The following is an 8,295-nucleotide window of genomic DNA, read 5'->3' on the forward strand; positions in this document are numbered from 1 at the left end:
TAAATGCCTATACTGTGTATTTTGTGTTTAATTATCATTGTGGGTCCAATCCATCCACCCCTATCAGTTTGGTACTAGAGCCAAATGGACAAAATTGCTGATTCAAGAGGAAGTAATGTTTTGGTGCTATTAAATTATGGAGGATTGATTTGTGTTATAGAAAAGACAATTGTTTTGAAGAAGACCAAACAAGAAGTGTAGAGCAGCTATGAGAAAAAGGAAAGAGGGCAAGTCAGCAAGAAAACACATTATTGAGAACAACAATTAGTGGAAAGAAGACTTTTCATGAAGATTATGAAGGAACCAAAGTGTTTGTAAAGCATGGAAGAAAGGACTGAGGAAAGAACAAAAGGTATTGTCATTTAGGAAATTCTCCTATTGACGTTAAAAGCAAAAAAAAAGGATATGACATGGAGTCAAGTTTGATATTTATGTAGGGTTTGTTTCCAATTGTTTGAAGATTTAACTAAAAATCTGGAAGTAGAAAGGCATTTAGAATTATCTAAAAGAAAGAGTAAGTTGTGTTAAATTGTTGATTTCAATGGAAAAAGTTAGTAGAGTTCAAAAAGAGAAGACAAATAAGTTAAAAGAAGAATTAGTGATAGTGAAGAAAAAAAATGCAAGATTATTGTTTGAAAAAATATTTTGCAAAAGGAATTGGCAAAAGTAAGAAATGAAATGGGAGAAGAAAAGTCTAAATTGTTAAATGAAATTAGTGTCTACATAGAGGAAATAAAAGAGATGAAAAATAGGTTAAAATTTGTGGAAGAAGTACATAATTGGTAGATAAAGGAAACATGCAAGCTCAGAGAGAAAAATAAAGAATTAGAAGAAAAGTTAAATTTGTTAGATGATGCTAAGAAATAGAACAAAGTTTTAGAAGATAATATGAAGAAATTGGAAGAGGAAAATAATGTGTTAAAGAAGGAATTGTTTACTCTGAAACAAGAGAAAGAATGTTTGAATGTGAAACCATCTGTATGTGATGTATCATGTGACACAAATAATTTGAGTGATTATACAATTAAGATATGTGATTTTGCTAAAGATGAAAGTGTTTATGAAAAGTATAAGAACAAAAATGACAAGAAATTTGTAGATTTCATTTGTTATGATAATAATAGTATTGGTTTGAAGATTATGAAAAGAATGGTTTTCAAAGGTAAAGGCCTAGGAAAGGATGAATAGGGATTAAGGGATCCGATTGAGACTATAATCATGCCAAAATATGTAGTCCTTTGATATGATGCATCTAGTGGAATGATAAATAAAGGTTCAAGAGAATTAATTGAAGGCATAAAGATTGTGCAATGTTCACACTATAATAGGAAAGGGCATACAAAGGATAGATGTTGAGATTTAAATCTATGTAGTAAATGTCATTTGAAAAATAATTGTGATAAGAAATGTTGGAATAGAGAATGCAAGAAGGACTCTATGGCAAGTTGTATAAAAAAATGGATTATGGATGGAGCTATGGATCAAATTGGCAGATAATTGTAGCAATGATCATATTTTTACAAGTTAAGAAAATCCTTTCACCATTTGTGAAAGACAAATCTAAAAAAGGTAAATTGGGAGAATTGGGAGAATCTTGTCACCATTTTTGATAGAAGAAGCTAATCAAGGGATAGCTAAAGAAAGAGGGAATTTGTTTGTCACCATTTGTGACAGCAAAGAGATTTTTATTTTGTATAGCAAGGTTATTTGGAGAACCCTATAACCATTTGTGACAGATGAAGCAATCAAGGCATGGCTAAAAGAATATATAAATTTGATCAAAGATTATTAGTGAATCCTATCACCGGCATTTGTGATAGATGAGGCAAGATTATCAATGGATCCTATGAAAAGAGGAAATTGTTGGCTACTAATTGCTGGTAAAATGTTTGTAGAAATTAAAGGTCATAGCCATGGTAGACACTATTAATGAAGACACCAACAGATATGAAGATTATTAGAAAATGGCATTTTGACATCAGGCATAAGAAAGGATTTGGATTTGTATGCAATGGAATTTGAGATTGAAATTAGGGGGGAGTGTTGGAATATAATTTCCCCTCAAATGAAATGTAAAATAATACTAGAGGATTCTAGAAACTCCAGCTGGATTATGAATGGGGTTAGGTAAAATTAATATTTAATTCTATAAAGTTCTAGAAGACATCTATGTGTAGATAGCTCTAGAAAAGTCTATTTGTCTTTTGTTAGCTAATTTAGATGTTTCTAGAAACAATCAAAGACTTCTATAAAAGAGGCACAATGTAATGTTTTTTGTATTAAGGATTAGGCAATGAAATGAATTGATAATTTCTATGAATGCCTATACTGTGTATTCTATGTTTAATTATTAATATGGATCCAATCTATCCACCCCTATCACCAACTAGCTATGATGCATTCTTCTTAGCTAGAGATCCCTCTCCATTGACTGAATGAACACTGTCCACATGCTAGTTTATAACTAAAAATTGTACCCTAGTGTGCAATGGGTATGCCATATATGTATGGAAAATCAAATGAGTATTTGTTTCTTGGTTGGTCTCTCCCTCTCATACTCCTAGATCTCTTTATTTATTTAATAATCTATCTCACCTTATATATATATATATATATATATATATATATATATATATATATATATATATATATATATATATATATATATATATATATATATATACACCTTTCTACCATATCTCCTCTCTCTCTCTCTCTCTCACACACACACACACACACACACACACACACAATATCTATCTATATGTCCCTCTCTCTCATCCATACTAAGACAATCTCCTTCTTTATTTATCCATCTTTTGTCTTCACCCCCTTTCATATACCTTTAAAACTCTACATATCCAAATTTTTCCACCATATCTTCACACACACACACACACACACACACACACACACACACACACACACACATTCAATCTCTCCATCTCTAATATATCTCCCCAATTTAGATGTACATGTATCTTTGTCTTTCTCTTCACATATATGTCCATGCATCTCTTTCTCCCTCCCTCCATCTATCTCTCCTAATTTATGTCTCCCACTCTTTATCTCTCAAAATCTTGATATCTATTTGTATATATGTACCTCCCTCCTACCTCTCTCTCTCTCTCTCTCTCTCTCTCTCTCTCTCTGTCACACACACACACACACACACACACACACACACACACACACACACACACACACACACACACACACACATGCACATATGTTCCTCTCATTTTTTTCCCATCTCTTTATACTCACTTCATACATCTACCTTTATATTTCTATCCCTTCACCTATTAAATGTAATTTAAAAAACAATTGATTGACATTTTTGACTAAATTTTATATATCTTGGCAAATACTTTTTATGAATTTTTTTTTTAAATTCAAACTTTTTAATTCACTTTTGAAAGGATAAATTATGTCTTCTTATTATTCATCTAACACAAATAATTTACTCATTAAAATTGAGGTAAACCTAACTGCTCTAGTATTGAATTTTTATAACAATTCTAAATTTAAAACCTTATTAAAGAAGAAATATCAACTTAAGTGCAAGAAGAGTCAAACTGTATATTTATCAAATGTTATTCATAATTAATAATTCTCATATAAAATCAGTTTTAATGCTTTATATAGCAATCATAATTGATCAACAAGTTCACGAATAAAAGTCAATAGTAAGGTCAATTATTTTCTATAATATATTTTCAAAGAAAATCACTCTCTTAATAATAAAACCTACAATCTATTTTGATAAGGATGTAATTATGCCAGTTGATTTACAAATATGGGCTACCTCATCCAAGCACTAGTGGAACAATAGGGAAAATATGAATGTGAATGCTATTGTTTCTAATTTCCTATATTGAAGAGTTAAAAAATACCTACTACACACTTTGCATCTTTTGGCTATCTAGTAATACATTAAGTATTGCATTTTCAACTAAAAAATTAAGGTGATATACAAATATTCTTCTAACAGGATTCCCAAAAGAGAATTGGACAATATCATTCTTTATTAATACAAGGAATAAATATGTGTGTGAAATATTATATATTTTCATTGACCCTTAAAGCTCATGGTGAAGCCTCATGTTGTACGCCCCCAAAGAACTTTGTCACTGCATATTACACTTTGTCTAGTTTTAGGAAGTATAGTTCCAATTTCTACTATAAAGATTACGATGTAATCCTTTGTTGTCTTGTGAGAAGTTTCTAGAAGAGAAAAGAAGAGATGAAATGGTGGAAGGATTAAATTTGACCAAACCCTAAAATCTATGGTGGCATTTACATAGAAAAAGATCAAAATTACCTGTTTAAGAAGGTGCAAGGGCTAACCTATGTAGGTTGAAGCAATTTTTGATGCCATTGGTTGGTGAACTTAAGAAAAAAGGATGAGAAGAGTTGAGAAGAGGTGAAGAGTGATTGCTTGAAGGGTAGCAAAGTGAATTAGAGATTAAGATGACAATGAAGGCCAGTCAGTGGATCAACATTTTAGTTGAATTGTGATCTATATTTGCAATGTGAGTTATATTTGATAGATCAAAACCTATTGTTACTTTCTAACCATAGTATCAGTATTCAATCCTTTAATCAAGGTTGAAAAAATTTGTGCCCCTGAGGCCTCCATGATTTCCAAGTGCAAAATGGTCTTTTATTAATTTAAATATGGAAATGCATAGAGAAATGATTATCAAGAGGTAGTGTGTAATCACTTGTATTAATTTATATGGAGATTGAGTATCAAGATTGCATAGAGAAATGAGTATTAATTTATATGTGGAGCATTAGGAGGTCACCCATGCTAGTACCACTCATCCTAGTACTACTCTCCTTTGAGTGCACTTAATTATGGAGTTTACTCATTGCCAAACCCACTGTGCTTGTAATATTTTTCACAAAACCTTCACCAAGTGTCAAATCTTAAGAAAACTTAAATAATAAGCTCCTCAAGTTCATCAATTGATAAGATATGTGAGAGAGAAAGTGGTATGAGAGGGAAATAAATACGAGAGAGAGAGAGAGAGAGAGAGAGAGAGAGAGAGAGAGAGAGAGAGTGGAAAGAGATTTGAAGGGAAGAAGAGAGGAGAGCTAAAAAGAGAAAGAGAGGGGAGGAGTAGAGGATAGAGTAAGAAGAGAGGAAAGAGAAAGAGCGATAGAGAGGAAGAGCATGGGAGAGAGAATGAGAGAGTAGAGAGAAGGAGAAAGAGAGGGAGAGAGTGAGGGGACAAAAAGTGAAATAAAGTGTTTAGGGTTTGTCTTTTTTACATTTGTTTTGTATTCTCTCTATAGTCTACATTTTTTTAATCTAGGGCTTTAAAATCTAAATAGATTTTTATGTTGTATGTGTTCTATGTACAAAGAAATAATGAATTTTAATTAAAAAAAAATCAACACTAAATGAAAATAAATTATTTTTCTAACATGGAAAATTATTATTCGAAGTCAAAATTTTTTAAAATAACTATTTTTTAATCAAAAAAATAAAACACTAAAACAAAATACTGATATATACTTGGTGAAAAAAATAAATGGGTAGAAGAGGTTAGTAGCCCGATGATGAAGAAGGGACACTTTTCAATTTTTTAATTTTATTTTTAATAATATATAGATTTTAATAAAAAAATAATATACTCAAAGAAATCAATAAAATATAATTGAGCATACTTGATGAATGAAGAAATGGGAAAAAAATAATGGTATATTAAAAGGAGGAGTGTATGTGGAAGAACCTTGTGAATATGAAGTTTTAGATAAAGAAGACAAGGTGTATATGCCTAAAATAGCTCTTTGTAAGCTAATGTAAGCTCCATAAGCATGGTATAACTAAACTGACTCACAATGGTTTTAGCAAAAGCAATTGTGAACCTACTCTTTACATTAAGAAAATTAATAATAAAATATTAATTATTGTCTTGTATGTAAATGATTTAATTTTAGTTGAATTGATTATTTCTTTATTGTTTATTTTAAGTAGAGTAAAAACTAAGAGATTGAAATGATAGTTGTACGTGTATTGAGATATTTTCTTGGAATAGAAGTTAAACAAAGGCATGATAGTATGGAAATCATATTTTGGAAAGATTGAAAAGCACGAATAGCAAAAGTTCTAAGTTTCAAGACAAGCAATTAATATTGTAGTAGGAATGTGAATTCATAATATTTTAATATTTCATTGAGAGTTTGATGTGTTTAGTAATAATTAGGCCCAATTTAATGCATATAATAACTCTAATTTTAAGGTTTATAGAATCTTCAAAAGGCACCCATTAATAAGAAGTTAAGAAATTTCTAAGATGCATCAATGACACAAAATCATATAGTATTTTGTTTTAATTGAAAATAATTGTAAAATAGTTGGTTATAAAGATAGTGATTGGGAAGGAAGCTTAGATGATATAAAGAAGTTTTTGACTTATGTTTTACATATGGGATCTAGTATAATTTCATGGGCTACTAAAAAGCATCTCATAATTTCTCAATCTATAATTGAGGTTGAGTATATAATAGTGAATGCAGAATATATCAAGTTATTTTGCTAAGAAAAAACTTAGCAATTTTGAAGAATGAACAATAGGAAGGAGCTCAAATATGTTTTGATTATATATTCTCAATGGTTGTAACTAAAATTCTAGTATTTCATGGAAGAAGAAAATATGTTGAAATCATATATTATTTTACAAGATAATTAGTCAAGAATTATGAAATCAATAGGGGATTTGAAGACCTAAGAAGCATCTAGTAGATATATTCACCAATCGATTAAGTATTGTAAGTTTTCAATATCTAAGGAAAAAATTATGCATAGGTTCTGAAATTAACAAGTAGCCAAAATGGGTGTTGACCCATAATAGAGAAAATCTAGCCATAGTTAGTCAAGCATGATTGTGTTTGTGTGTTTGTCTATTCACTAAGGACATAGGGGGAGTGTTATAATTTCAAAATTATATCTAATTATCTAAGGCTCTTGAAATCAGCCTGATCTATTTGTAGCTCTCTAGTAACTTATCCACTATTTTCCAATATATGCAAGTAGTTCTCTAGAAGCTTCCAACATTCTTCAACTACTTCCAGTAGTTGTCATGAACTCAAAATTATAGCATCTTAGTGAGTCATATATTTTCCTTTACTTGGAAATTAAGCTAGGAATCTAATATTCTCCTTGGCATTTAAGTTTCTTGTAGAAGCAATTGATTATAAATAGAAGAGATTTTTTTCTTGATTTAGATTATGTGAGGAGAAAAGAATAATAGAAGATTTTATATTTGTATGTATAGAAACAAAGAAAACATTTTATACTTTGTTTTAGTAGAGAATTTATGATGTAGTTTCCTATTTGTAATTGTATTGCATTATTAAGCAACAATTTCTTTGGGAAGCATAGTTTGTATCCAACCCAATTTTTTTGCATTTCTAGTTTGTGAAAAACAAGTTATAATTGTTAGTTTGTAATTTCAGCTTAAGATTTCCTTTTCTATAATTTGTCTTTAGATTTGAATAAAGAAATAGGACATCTATAATATATACAACTCTATATTTTATCGTCTCCATTAATTTTTTATTTTTTCCTATGTATATGGCTTACAAAGTTGCATTTTCTTTCTACTCATACTCTTAGCTATTATTGATGATTCTATAAATATGATTTTAGGGCATAAGTCTAAGATTTGAGATATGTCTTGTGTCTCTAGAATGTCTGCATCTATAAACATGGATTTTAAATATATTTTCATGCATGGAGTTAGTGATTAAATTTAATACTTCTTTTTTATCAGTAACGGGCAGAAGCATAGGTTAATTGTTATTATTTTTTGTTGTAGGTAATTATTATTAAGTGTTTACATCGAATAGATTCAAACCCAACACCTCCAACATGAGAGGCTCGCAAGTTACCATTGTTTTGTAGGCTCTTGCCTAATTTAATACTTACTTTTGATTGTAGCAAAAGATATATAATCTTTTTATATGTTTTTTTGAAACTAATTTTACTAGTTTAGGGACCATGAGTGAGAATTTAATCGAGGACAATTCTAGTCCTTCAATAGCCATATTTTATATAAAGTTTTTAACTTTTAACATCTTTGCTGATTGTAGATACAAATAATTAAAATAAAATGTATGCAAGCACAAATATCTGATAATAATACTCAAAATTTTAATAAAAGTGACTATTTGAATTTGACATTAGTTTCATGTTCTTATTTTTATTTGTTTTAGAACTTTCCTCATATTCATTTCTCTTTTACTTATATTTTTAAAATACTTTTAAGTTGCTATTTCATA

The sequence above is a fragment of the Cupressus sempervirens genome, chromosome 5 (genome assembly GCF_028749045.1).
Source record: "Cupressus sempervirens isolate cs-2001-9-10 chromosome 5, ASM2874904v1, whole genome shotgun sequence".
NCBI classification, from domain to species: Eukaryota; Viridiplantae; Streptophyta; class Pinopsida; order Cupressales; family Cupressaceae; genus Cupressus; species Cupressus sempervirens.